At 34.5% G+C, this 15,097-nt stretch overlaps 1 pseudogene; it reads right to left on the reverse strand.

The window, feature by feature from the left end:
* Window positions 1-341: 341 nt before the first annotated feature.
* Window positions 342-1,069, reverse strand: LOC112858143 (uncharacterized protein C6orf136 homolog pseudogene; annotated as a pseudogene).
* Between the last annotated feature and the right edge of the window lie 14,028 nt (window positions 1,070-15,097).

The following is a 15,097-nucleotide window of genomic DNA, read 5'->3' on the forward strand; positions in this document are numbered from 1 at the left end:
CTTTTCACCTTTATATTATAGTCAAGTGATTAACACATCATTCTAACATAGTATTACAGTTTTCTGATACTCTAGAAGAAAATATAGGTTGTAATCCGTTTGACGTAAGACTTACCAACATTTGTCTAGACATTTGTCCTTAGGCAAGAGAAGAAAAGGCAAAAGTAAATTAGTGGGACTACACCAAAAAAAAAAAAAAAAAGTTTTTGTGCAGCAAAGGTAACCATCAACAAAAGAAAATGACTGCCTACTGAGTGGGAAAAGATATATGCAAATGATATATCCAATAAGAGTTTAATATCCAAAATATATAAAGAACTCAAACAACACCAACAGTTTGTCTAGGCAATGACAACATAGGTCTGGTAAAGCTCTTCTTTGTCACACTTATAGAAATGCAGAAAGACTATGTGGATGGGCAGCCCCACAAGCCACCAGCAGGCTTGCAGGGTCTAATTCTCTGGGTTACAGGTCAGCTGTAGAACCTCCAACTGAAGCTGTGCAAAATAGTTCCAGGCCAGGAAGTGGCAGATTGTCAGTGACAGAAGGTACCATGTCCAACCCTTGGTACATATGTTCAAGATCTCATTGATGGATTCCATACCCGATGAATACAGAGTATAGTCATGGAAGTGAAGGAAGAGATTGGGGAGCTCTTGTCTCAGTCTCTCATACATGATAGCCAGGTGGTCCTTGATATTCAGATCTCCTGATGGTGTGGTAGGGGAAGGGCAAGAGGTCCAAGGGGCTTGGAAAAGTATCAAAGCCCCAGGAAAGGGGCAGGGAGTTCCCTCAAATAGGCTCCTAAGCCCATCCAGGTAGTCGCTATGCATCTCACGTCTGGGTCTCTCTTCCCCCTTCCCTGGAGGGAGAACCACCCATGGTGAGCTGAGGGCCTGGATCTGAAGGAGAGGGAGTGGGGGATCTCCAAGGAAGCAACCAGATAGGAGGTGGTGGAGGGGGCCAGGGAAGAGAAGATGGAGAAGTGGTTGTTGTGGACTGGGGCCAAGGGGGGCGGGAATGGTAGAGCCCACAGCTCATCCAAACAAGTGCCCTCCTTAATGGCCATCACCTGTTCAGCCCATCTCCCTACCTACCTTCCCTCCAGTCTCTTATGGTTTGCCTCCCTTTTTTTATATCTTATTTTTCCTTCCCTCCCCTATGTTCATATGTTGTAATTCCTAAATTCTACATGTGAATGAAATCATATTTGTCTTTCTCTGACTGACTTATTTCACCTAGGATAATACACTCTAGTTCCTTCCATGTTGTTGCAAATGGTAAGATTTCATTCTTTTTGATCACTGATTAGTATTCCATTGTATAATATAAACATATACCACATCTTCTTGTCAATGCCCTCTTGTATTCTTATCTGCCTCCTTCATTGTCCTCTTCCTGACCCAAGTTATGTAGGTCTGCTGGAGAGAAACTGGTGTCTGCTGCCATGGCCCATACAACTGGTGCAGCCAGACAGACACTTATCACTTTTGCTTTCCAACTATGACATGGGAGAGTTGCTGCTACTGCCAGCAAAATAAAGCCCCTTGCAATGTTGTCCTAGTAAGTGGGCCACCTTGGCAAGTTTACTCTCTCCTCTGTGTCTACACACATCTCTATCTCATGCAGATGGTGTTTCAGATTCTTCCCTCAGGCAGATTAGAGCTCCTCAAAGTCTCACCCATGGGTATTCATGCAGTTTTTCACTCTTCAGTTTCTATTTTTCCTGATCGTGGCAGATGAGGGTGGGGCAGGCTCACTGACTTCTTCATACTCATAGCCCCCACTGAGGTCCTATTGGCACACTTTCAGATACACAAGTTGGTAGAAACCTCCTGGGTGTCTTATGCAATGTGTATAGACACTTTTATTCAGTTATAGATGCCCATCATTTAGTTGTTAAAGCAGAGAGAGAAGAGGAATGATGCATCACCTTGATGCTGATGTCACTCACCAATAAAGCAATAGCATCTTAATTTTAAAAGCTTATAAAAACTCTACTTTTGTAGTCTCCCTTTCCACTTTTTAGTAAATGTTGCTTCTTTGCATATTGTGTATCCACTAGCAAATGTTTGTCCTTTAACTTTTATACTAAGATCAAAAGTAATTTATTCACTATCATTACAATGTTTCATTATTTTGTATTTTTCTATGTGTTTACCTTAGTAGAGTGACATGCTTTCAGATTCTTTTTGCATTGGTATTTAGTTTGTTTTCTTTTCAATTGAAGATATTTCTTAAGCATTTATTGTAAGACAGGTATATTCATGTTGAAATCCCTGTTTTTAGTTGTTTGAAAAAGACTATTTCATCCTCATTTTTAAAAGATAATTTTGGTAGGTATAATATTCTTGGTTTTCAGGGTTTTTTCCACAATTATTATTTGAAATATATAATCTCAATCTTTCCTGGCCTGCATAAGTTTCCAATTGGCTGAGAAATCCAATCATAGTCTTATGGAGGTGGTGGGGAAGAGGGCCTTGTATGTTATGAGTCATTTTTCTCTTGATGCTTTCAGAAAAGTTTTTGGTCCATGATTTTTGACAATTTTATTATAATGTGTCCAGGTGTTTCCTTTTTTGGACTGATCCTATTTGGAGTTTTATGAACTGCCTGAATCTGGAATTCATTTCCCTTTCAAGATTTGTAAGTTTAATTTAATAATTTAATTTCATTTAGTTTACATTTAATTATATAGAGAGACAGATAGAGAGCAAGCACAGAGGGAGAGGGGCAGAGAGAGAGAAAAAGAAAACCTTAAGCAGGCTCCACGCTTGGTGCAGAGCCCAAGGCATGCTGGATCCATGACCTTGGGATCATGACCTGAGCTAAAATCAAGAGTTGTATGCTCAACTGACTGAACCACCCAGACAACCCAAGATTAGTAAGTTTTTAGCCATGATTTAATTAAACAAGATTTCTGCCCTTCTCTCTCTCTCTCTGCTCCAAATGAGATTCCTATGATATGAATATTGCTTCATCTGTGAGTTTCTCAGTATTGATGTAGGCTTTCTTCACTCTTTTATTCTTTTTAGTTTTACCTACCTCTAAGTGAATAATTTCACGTGACATGTCTGAGTTCATATTCTTTCTTCTGGTTGACCACACATACTGCTGAAGCTCTACATAACACTTTTCATTTTATTCCTCGCATAATTCAGCTCCAGAATATCTTTTTTTATTAATTGTTTCTATCTCTTTGTTGAATTTCTCTTTTTGTTCAGGGTTTAATTTTCTAATGTCATTGAATTGTTTATCTAGCTTGCTTAGATCCTTTAAAATCATTATCATGAATTATTTGTAAGATAATTTGTAGATCCTTATTTGCAGTCACTTGCTGGAAATTTATTGTGTTCCTTCAGTTATGTCATGTTTCCTTGTTTTTCATGTTACTTGTACCTTTGAATTGATTTCTGCTTATATGAATAAGTAGTTGCCTCTTCCAGATTTTATGGACTGACTCTGGGTTGGTGCAAGGGTACTGGTTGTGTGCTGTGCAGCAGCTCCATTTCCATGAATGCACAGTTGCATGGATTCTGAATAGCTCCATCACAGGTCAGTGTCCATAAATATTTCAGGGATTCTTGTTTACTAAAGTTACGGGTATCTGCAGTGATGGCAGCACTTCTGGTTTTTTTAGTGCTGATGGATGTTGGGGTCCTTCTATTCTCATTTTCTCCCATTTGGTAACATCATTGCCTGAAGGATTCCTCTTAGTAGTAAGGTCTTAGAGGGGAGAGAGGTGAGCAACAATGGCTGCTGTTCTTAAAAGACGTAGCAATAGGGGCGCCTGGGTGGCTCAGTCGGTTCAGCGTCCGACTTCGGCTCAGGTCATGATCTCACGGTCTGTGAGTTCGAGCCCCGCGTCAGGCTCTGTGCTGACAGCTCAGAGCCTGGAGCCTGTTTCGGATTCTGTGTCTCCCTCTCTCTCTGCCCCTCCCCTGTTCATGCTCTATCTCTCTGTCTCAAAAATAAATAAACGTTAAAAAAAATTAAAAAAAAAATACGTAGCAATATAGAACCGCTGGGCAATTCTGTCTGCTGTGGTCAGTATGGATGAAATGGCAGGGATTCTCCTTCTCTACATTTTCCCATGAATAAGATCATAGCTGAGGGTATTCTTGAGCTGAGCTGTTCTGGGATGGTGAACAGGATGACACATGTAATGTACTGGGCTATTTGTTTTTTTTAAGCAGCTATCCTTGGGTTTTGTGCTCCACTGGGTGGCTGCAGCTTGTTAATTTTAATCTAGGCTTCTCTCAGGATTCTGTTCATTTTTATGGGAGGATAAGGGCTGGAATGTCCTTCTACTATAATTCCTTCTTTGGCACATTGTTTAAGAGTATGATGTTTAATTTCCACATATTTATTAGTTTTTCAGTTTTTCTTCTGTTATCATTTCAAATGGGATCTCACAGTGGAGAAGATAATTTGATTTCAATATTTTTAAATATATCGAGATTTACATTATGCTCTATTGCTGATGGTGTTCTATGTGCATCCGAGATGAATGCATATCCTGCTGTTGTCAAGTCGAATGTTCTATAGGTCTGTTAGGTCTAATTGGTTTATAGTGGTGTTAAGGTTTTCCATATCTTTATTAAATTTCTGCCTATTTGTTCTACCCATTATTGAAAAGTGTCATATTGAAGTGTCAAGCTATTATTGTAGAACTATTTCTCCCTTCAATTCTGGCATGTTTTGCTTTATACATATTGGGGGGCTGTGTGTGTGTGTGTGTGTGTATGTACTTATAGCTTCTTAACTGACCCTTTTAACAATACATAATGTTCATCTTTGCCTTCTAATACAACTTTTAAAAGTTTAGTGTTTTTGAAAATATTCACCTCACTCTCTTTTTATATTATTTGCATGAAATATCATTTTCCATATTTTTACATTTTATGTCTTAATCAAGTCAGTCTGTTGTAGACAGCATGTAGTTGAATCCTTAGCTCCATTCATCCAATTGCCTTTTGATTGAATGGCTTAATCTATTTATGTTAAGCAACTATTGATAAGAAAGTAATTACCCCTGCCATTTTGCTTTTTCTATATATCTTATTATATTTTTCTTTAATTCCTCCATCACTGCCTTATTTTATGATTACCATTTTGATTCCCTTATGATTGCTTTTTCTGTATTTATTTTTACTTACTTTTTAGTGGCTACATTGGAGATTATAATTAGCAACTTAATTTTATAGCTACCAAGTTTAGCTAATATCACCTTAATTACATTAGTGTATAAAAACTAAGCTTCTTTACCTCTCAGTTCCTTTTATTTTCTTATTGTAAAAAAGTAGATTTCGTCGCTTTTATGCCCATTAATTTATATTTATGTTTTAAATCATGTAGGGATAAAGAAAGGAGCTCCAAAGTGCAAGACAGTTAGCTTTTATTTTTTGCTATGTAGTTACATCATCCTGCTCTTTATTTCTTTGTGTGGATTCTACTTGCTACACAGTATCCTTTATTTCATCCTGCACTACTCCCTTTAACTTTTCTTATTGGGTAGGGATACTGATGAGTAGCTGTTTTATTTTTAATGATAACATCTCAATTTTTCCTTGATTTTTGAAGAGTTTTGTCATATATAGATGTATTGATTATTAGTATTCATTTCAGCACCTTAAATATATCACCACTCTCCCATCTTCCTGCTGTTCCTCCATGTTTTCTGAAGAGAAATTTGCTGTTAATATTCATAAAGATCATTTGTATGTAACAAATCGCTTCTTTCTTTCTGCTTTCAAGATTTTTCTCATTCTTCTTGGCTTCCAGATGTGAATCCCTTTGAATATTTTATTTTTGAAGTTTTTTTTTTTTTTTCAAATTGGTATTTAAATTCCAGTTAGGTAACATATAGTGTGATATTGGTTTCAGGAGAATTTAGTGATTTATTCCTTACCTATAACACCCAGTGGTCAACACAAGTGTCCTCCTTAATACCTATCACCCATTTATCCCATCCCCCACTTTCCTCCCCTCCAGAAACCAGTTAAGAGTCTCTTCGGTTTGCTTCCTTCTCTTTTTTTCCCTTCCCTTATGTTTATCTGTTTGTTTCTTAAGTTCCACATATGAGTGAATCATATATAGGTCTTTCTTTGACTTATTTTGCCTAGCATAATATACTCTAGCTCCATTCTCATCATTGCAAATGGCCAGATTTCATTCTTTCTGATGGCCTAGTAATATTCTATTCTATTATGTATTTCAATATGGCTATTGTTGATAATGCTGCTACAAACATTGAGGCTCATGTGCCCCTTCAAATCAACATTTTTATATTCTTTGGGTAAATACCTGGTAGTGCTGTTGCTGAGTCATAGTGTAATTTATTTTTAATTTTTTGAGGAACCTCTACAGTCTTCTCCAGAGCAGCTGCATCAGTTTGCATTCCCACCAACAGTGTAAGTGGGTTCCCCTTTCTCCACATCTTCACCAATATCTGCTGTTTCTTGTGTTGTTAATTTTAGCCATTCTGACAGGTGTGAGATGGTATTGTGTCATGGTTTGGATCTGTATTTCCCTGATGATGAGTGATGTTGAACATCGTTTCATGTGTCTGTTCGCCATCTGGATGCCTTCCTTGAAAAAATGTCTATTCATACTTCTGCCCATTTCTTAACTGGATTATTTGTTTTTTGTGGGTTTTTGTTGTTGTTGTTTGTTTGTTTTTCGGTGTTGAGTTTGATGTTTTTTTTTAAGTTTATTTCTTTATTTAGAGAGAGAGCATGAGACAGAGAGAGAGAGAGAGAGAGAGAGAGAGAGAGAATCCCAAGCAAGCTCTGTACAGTCAGCACAGGGCTCAACATGGGGCTAGAACCCACAAACCATGATATCATGACCTGAGCCAAAGTCAAGAGTCGGATGACTAACCGACTGAGCCACCAGGTGCCCTGAGTTTGATAAATTCTTTATAGATACTGGATACTAATCATTTATCAGATATGTCACTTGCAAATGTCTTCTCCCATTCTTTGGGTTGCATTTATTTTTGAAGTTTATTGATATTCTTGTAGGTGTAGATTCATATCTTACATCAAATTTGGGAAGTTTTAAGACCTTATTTATAAAAAAAAAAAAAAAATTAATCCCTTTTTCTTCTCTGCCTCCAAGACTCCCATCAAGCATATGTTGGTGTACTTTATGGTGTCCCAAGAACTCTTAGATTCTGTTGTGTTTTCTTTTTTCATTATTTTCCTTTTCTATTCCTCAGATTCAGTCTAACTTGACCTATCTTAAAGTTTTCTTATTCTTTCTCCTGCCCCTCCATATCTGTTGATCAACATTTCTAGTAACTTTTTTCCTTTAGTTATTGTATTTTTTAGCTCCAGAACTTCAATCTAATTTCTTTTTACGTCTCCTTTTTGATATTCTCTGTTTAGTGAAAGATTATTCTCCTTGTTCCATATAGCTGTTTGGGGGCTGCTTTACCAATTACAGTATATTTAAGATAGTGTATTTAAAGTCCTTATTTATTGATTCCAAAACCTAGATTTCTTCAAGGATAATATCTACTAAATTTATTTTTCTTGTATATAAGCTGTACTTTTTGTCTCAATTTTTGTTGAAAAACTAAATATTTGGTGGTTGTTGACTGTGTTTTGACTGTTTCTTAACTGCTTTTGAAATGCATGTGTTCCAAAAAAAAAAAAAAAAATGAAAAAAGAAATGTATGTGTTCCTTTTTGTACGTAGCCACCAAAGTATATGTTCCAATAACTTAAAGATGTTCTAGTGTTTTGACAGTTTCCTTAAATGTCTGGAACCAGAGTTATTTTTAATTAGAATACCTAAATTATGGTTATAGACTCTTGATTTGTGCTTGAGGCAAATATACTTCACTTTGTTCAAAGTGACTAGCAGTATTTTTTTTTTTTTAATATAAGTCAGGTCATGGCCCTTATCAACATATATCTACTTGAAGCTTTATATTAGTCTCTGATACTTTAAATTATGCTCCTATCTACCTCTCAGTCGCATTAGAGAGCTCCTTCCTTTCTATCTCTTAATTACTCAACTATACTGGCCTCTTCGGGTTCTTTGAATAGGCCAAATGTGGAAGCATGTTTATTGTTGGTTAAACAAACAAACATAACAAATAATAGCAAAAAGTCAAGTTTCACAGGCTGAAGTAATTCCCGATCAAAATATGTCTCATCATGGGGCACTTAATTTAAATTGATCTTTTTTATGTGGTTAACTTGTTTTGATCACCCAACAGAAGTGGTATGAAAATAAAGTTTGCAGACCAAAAACTTCCACAAATTCATTTTCAGGAATGAGTTACAAATGTTATACTTTCCTTATTCCTTGCTTTTAGACAGTATCACTCACCTACCACAGCAATCTTCTTAATTGGATACAACTTCAGTCTTTTCTCAACATAGCACTCTGGGCATCCACTATCAGTTGATGATAGTCATGTTATTAGCCATCTTTAATGCACAACTAATGGTAAATAGTTTGATTAGAGTTTATATTACTGGAGTCCAGTAGTTGGAGTAACTGCAAAATGTAGATTTAGGACAAAACATGAAGAAATTTGAAAACTCAAACTTTAGTTCAAAATATAAAAAGACCACATTTTATATAGCTCATAGTACTCAGTAAAATGAGTATGTAGCTTTTAAAAATGTTAAGTATGAAGTTCCATTGTATCACCTGAGAATATGTGATGTGATTTGGTTAATATCTCATTTGAGTATCAGAATCCTTTTAAAAAATAAATAAGCGGGGCGCCTGGGTGGCGCAGTTGGTTGAGCGTCCGACTTCAGCCAGGTCACGATCTCACGGTCCGTGAGTTCAAGCCCCGCGTCAGGCTCTGGGCTGACGGCTCGGAGCCTGGAGCCTGTTTCCGATTCTGTGTCTCCCTCTCTCTCTGCCCTTCCCCCGTTCATGCTCTGTCTCTCTCTGTCCCAAAAATAAATAAATGTTGAAAAAAAAATTAAAAAAAAAAATAAATAAATAAAAAATAAATAAGGGATAACAGCATGGCACTGGTATAGAGGCTTGATATTTACATAATTGGAAAATAGGAAAAATACTATTCATGAACAATGATTTATGTGTGTGAAAATTCTGCAAATTTAAATTTCAGGTATGTTTTGTATAGAGACTTAACAAAGTGAGCTGCAAAACATATTTCTATTAATTCATTCATATTTTACCATTTGCTTTTCTTAGCATCATGGGAAGCATACCGTAAAGGGAAAAATAATTTCTAGTCCAAAATGTCTATGTGATGAAATGATATTTGCTCGAAAAATATCTGCTAAATACATTGTGCTAGAAAATATATCAAAAAAGGTAAAATTACTTTCATATGGAGAATACTGGGGAATATGATCTTGGAAGGAAAATGAGACTGTTAGCTAAGAATGAATGAAGAGTCAAACACACTGGGTTTGAGAGCCTCATGATCAGAGTCACATTCTGCAGACAAGCATGGACTGAGTTGTCAGATTTCATGAATGGATTGTCATGCTACATGATTTTCCACTGCTTCTTCTGCTTATCTCTATTCAGCAAGGCTAAAATTCTCACTCTTCACTACTTTTCCTTTGAAATTTACACTCTTTGTTTCAGTTATTATACTTTCAAATATGTCCTACTGAAATATTGTCTAATAGAGATAATTTCTATTTTGGCCCAGATAGCATAGTATGATCAGTTCAGGGGCATTTAGGTGGCTCAGTCAGTTAAGCATCTGAATCTTGATTTTGGCTCAGGTCATAAACTCACAGTTCCTGGGATTGAGCCCCACATCAGGCTCTATACTAAACAGCATAGAGCCTGCTTGAGATTTCTCTCTCCCTCTCTCTCTGTCTCTCCCCGACTTGTTCTCTCTCTCTCTCAAATATATATATATATATATATATATATATATATATATATATACACACATATATAAACAAACAAAAGAACCCGTTCAGATTGGTTCTGTCACTTATTTGACATTCAACAACAAAGATAATTTCTTTTAGTAGCACTTTCCTCTTGTGAATATGGGGTTATCAATACCTTAGAATGCTAAGTTATTTATAGGATCAAATAATAAATACAGAATATATGTACTATAGTGACTAATTTTTGTAACATGCAATTACTGGGAACTATTACTATAATAAATGCAGGTAGGACTTCAAATACCATTTTTCTGTTATTTATATTAACATAGTTAAAAATGCAAACTCAATAGTATTATTACATAGCTGAACAAAGAGTGAACTGTATATTTGCTTAGACTTAAAAGTTATAACAGTCAACTACATTCAAACATTATTATGATTTGTAAATCATAAAATCCTATCATAAGTATTAAATATATTATTAAAATGTCAGCAAGTATATAAATTCTATTCTTGGAAAACTTGTATCTTTTACCTCCACGATGGTAGGCCACAGATTTTTTGAAAGAGCAATAGCTGTATTAAAGAAAAGTTGAGAACCACTGTTCTGAAGCATTCCCCATGGTAGAATATTTGAAACAATGTTATATTTGAAACTGGAAAGCCTAAATACAAATCCTGCCTCAGCTATTGTCAGATTTGTGGCTTTGGAAACCAGCTCAACCTCTTCAAATCTCTCTTGTATTATTTCTAAAAAGGAATAATAATTATTATTTACCTCACAGGGTTGCATAACTATCAACTTAATTAAGAAAATCATTGTGTGCTTTGATACACATGTTATTCTTTCTGAAAATCAGCTTGCTATACTTGGATAAAAAAAAAATCATAGTAAAACTGGCTCAGGGTCTAGTCCTGACTTCAGTCACTTGTTACCTCAATGTGAGCACATATTAAACCGAATGATTTTATTTGTAAAATGTGGTTAATTATATGTTCTTGCTGGGTTACACAGAGGATTAAATGAAATGACTAATACTTAGTAAAGGTCTGCCTCTTAATGAAGAGGTACATTGTTATAATCGTTTATAATTATAGTTGCTGATACTGTTATTACCCGCCTATAAAGACTGTTTATAGTACCTTAGTTTATGTACCTACTATATGATAATTGGCTAGGAATGTCACTTCATTCATATCTTCCCAGGCCAGTAGGTAAAGGTTAGGCAATTTCCACCATCTTGTGCTTTTTTCTTCACCTCACTTCACTAATGTAAAATGCAAAGATACACATTTTCCTCATGTACTTAAGGACAAAATAATTTGGTGTTATCAGCTTAAGGTCACTTGATTTTCATAGCTCCATTTTACTTAAATTGACTAACTAGGAAAATAATCTTTATGAAATTTATGGGATGTGGTTCAGGCTCATTATTTTTACTTGTTCAACTTGTAGCTCAATATACAAAACTAATCTGAAATGTTTATGACTGTCTCTACCAGTCTTCTTTTCTCTTGGATATTCCTTAATTGGAATCCTGTACAGAGATAATAATAGTTTTCTACTTAAAGTTAAAAGATTCCCTCTTCAGCCTTTTGTGTGAGCTTTTTGCTTCTCAACGCGAACCACAATAATATGTTTGTGCAATTCATATCATCTTTTGGAAAACTCAACTTGGTGAAAGCATTGTGGGTCGTATCTAGAGATTGTCTTTTTGTCATCAATGGCAGTGGTAAGGTTTAAGATGAGCAATTATTGTTCTCTCATGGAAAGCAAAAGTGCTCAAGTGTCCTTAAGATCTCAACAGGAGTGATTTTACTTATAATAAAGGAAATTGCATCCATTGTGGATATCACATGCTCTGCTGAAATTTTTTTTAAAAAATATAGAATGTGGAAAAATGGACTTGATTCTAAAGGAAATATTTTAAAACCTGGAAAACATCAGCATCCCTATTACTTTTTCAAGGATCAAAATGAAAATTAGGCCTTTTCTAATATGTCCTGTGTGGTTTTTGGTGTGGAACATATTAAATGGACCAGAATATATCAGACACTCACACTAGTGTTTATTCTACTCTGCCAATATTATCTGGTGGTAATCGTGCAGTTACTGAACTTTCTCATACAATAGTAAGATTTTAGATTTTTTTAAATTTTTAGTATCCTGGTATAAAAATAATGTTCTCTTGTTGGAGTATCAATCCCCAATGCCTGTATGATTAGTGCCTTCTGAAGGGTAACTTCACGGTGCTTAGAGATGAAATTGCTAACCATTTAATTTAGTAGACAGACACCTGAAAGTTCTGTATTACATATAGGTCATAGATTATTTGCTCAGAAAAAGAGAAACATTTAAATAATGAAGATCTATAATAAAAGTACTCAGGATAATATTACACGGAACTAATGGTCATGTTAGGTAGTCTGGTGAAATTTAAACCAGAGTGAGACTGTTATAAAAGAGTTCAGGAGTCAGTAACTTAGCTTCATCTTGATCCTAATGATATGCCATTTCTGAGGTTTGTGGCATTTTTGGTGCTCATAAAACTGTACAACCATAAAATATCAGAGAAATTTTATAAAATCAGCCTCAAGGAACTATTTGAAATCAGCTAGTTAAACAAAACTACCTTGGCACTTTTTTTTTTTTAAGACACACAAGAGCCAGAGAGGAGGTTAAATGGAGGTTCACTCCCTTTCCTAAGTCCCCACATGGCATGATGTCATAAGTCATTCCTACCTATTGGTCCTCATGTTTTATTCTCATCTGTATCACTCATTCTAAGAGAGGTAATTCATTTGAAAAATACATTGTAAAAGCAACAATTTTACCTAAATCCTTTACAATCCCTGCTTTGCAGTTTGTCACAATGACTTTATTCTGCCCTACCAGACTGGGAACCTTATAGTTTGAGGTGAGATGACAGAAGAAAATTCATATTCTCTCAATGCTTTGAGGGCATTTCCAGTTCACACATCTCATACTTTTTTTCAACTGTTGTTGGTATGAAAAGCTTATATATATGCTCTACTGTAAAAAATATTTATCTGAAAATATAAACTCTGTATGCAAACATACATCTTTTCAGAAGGATAAGAAGATATTTCGCCTTGATCACCCATACCAGTAATAATTATGAAAGGGAAAATTAAAATATAATAAATGTCATAATAAATTAATAATTAAGATTTGACATATTCAAAAAAGTATAGACATTGCAAACTGTCTATAAGATTTAATTGTAGGAAAACAACATTAAATGCAAGATAAAGTGATTTATTTGGTATTATTTCAAATTTGTTAAGTGTGTTTAAGGGTGTGTAAATGTGATATTGCTTCTGGTTGAAGGAGTTATAAAATCAGGTTTCTTACTTGTATTTCTAATAATTTCCCAATATCATACATTAAAAAATGTTTTAAAATCTAAATAGATTACTTAATTTAAAGAAAATCAGAAACAACTAATCATGGTAAATGTAATACCTTTAACTCTTAAAACTGTATTGATGCCCACCAACCATATAATTGGATTAGGAAATTTTAGTTATGGGTGTTGTTTATATAAATTTATTCAAAATTGCCTTTTTTAATTACATATTTCAGAAATTCTTACAAAAATTTACTAATTAAATTTAGTTGTAATATTGTTTCTATTAGACATTAAAATGAATTAATATAGTCATGATTCTATAATACAAGTGTTCTGGTTACACACACACACACACACACACACACACACTCCCTATTGGGAAAATCTGATATATTTTTAAATATATATATTACACATAGCTGGTGTTGAGAAAATGTTGCCTACAGGTTATTCAACTTCAAATTTAGTATGAAAATAAGGTGTGGTTTTACAGAAATGTCTTGTTTTGTTTGTTGGCAATGGCTTTTTTTTTTCAGTAGATTGGATTTTGAATTTGTCATGAAAATTGTACTTTGAAAGGAAATTCCAATACCTAGAAAATAACTCACTCCACATAAGATGTCTGTAATTTGGAACCCACTGTTGTGTGATTCAGGATTAAACAGTGATTTAAAAACTATTTTTTTTTCCAGATGGATAGCTGTTCAGGCGAGAAAGACAAAACTTTGCCATCAGATTTGTTAAATGATAAAAATATCATTGGACTGGAATTAAAGAAAATGAAACAGAAAAGCAAAGCAATCCATGTTTATGCTAAAATACATCTATAAAAAGTGTTATACAACTATTTCAAGTAGATTTATTCTAATCACGATTCATTTTCTATTTTATGAACTTTAATGTCACTAAGTGGATAGGAATGGATACAGAATATATAAAGTATATTTTGCTCACTTGAGGTAAGTTAAAATTCCTCAGTCGTGACATCATGAAAGAAAATTTAAGTTAGAAGCATATTTAGTGGCATTGGAAATGTTTTAGTACTTTATACTTTTCCTGAAGTATGTTGCATTTAATTTCCAAAACATCTCTTTGGTACTTCAGGGCAGGTTTTATTTTCACCATTTCATCAATGAGAAAACCAACAAAACATAGAGAAGTTGACATGTAACCATTGCATACCTTATTTAGAACTCAAACCTGAGTCTTGTGGCTTTAAAGGGAGGGTTGTTTTCCTTTCTATATCACTAAAGTCTTGATTATTCTTTCTATTATAAAGAGTCCATAAGGTAATTTTTTTTAAAGTAAATAAGTAATGTAAATGGGATGCAGTGGTTGCTTATATATGTGAGAGGTAATTCAACTCATTTCTTCACCACTAGGAAAGACAATACATGGTATTCCTTAAGATACTCCTAGTACAGTAAGAGAAATAATGGAGTTAATCCTTGCTAGAGTAGAAAATGAAATTTTATCATCAAAATTCCTTTTTTCCTAGATTCTGGTTCATTCAGCTAGATCTCATGAACAAAACATTGAGAGCCCAGACACAGGTTCAAGTTGTATATGGTATATAAAAAATTGACCCACCTACTGTGTATGACAACTATGACTATCATAAATCTCAGGATGTTCTTTGATTATCAACCTACAGAATGTGGGCTATGGTTGGGGCAACAGCTCTAATGCTCTCCAATTATTATCCCTCTTTTGAAGCACTATTTTGACCTTGATAGCATTCCATTGTTTGTACCCTTTGATATTGCAAGGATTCTTAAAAATAATTTGCTTATTTTTATTTATTTTATTTTGTGTTTTTATTTTATTTTATTTTATTTTATTTTATTTTATTCAAGTATATCTATTT

Source organism: Puma concolor, chromosome D4, assembly GCF_028749965.1.
Source record: "Puma concolor isolate L17-30 chromosome D4, mPumCon1.1.hap2, whole genome shotgun sequence".
Lineage (NCBI taxonomy): Eukaryota > Metazoa > Chordata > Mammalia > Carnivora > Felidae > Puma > Puma concolor.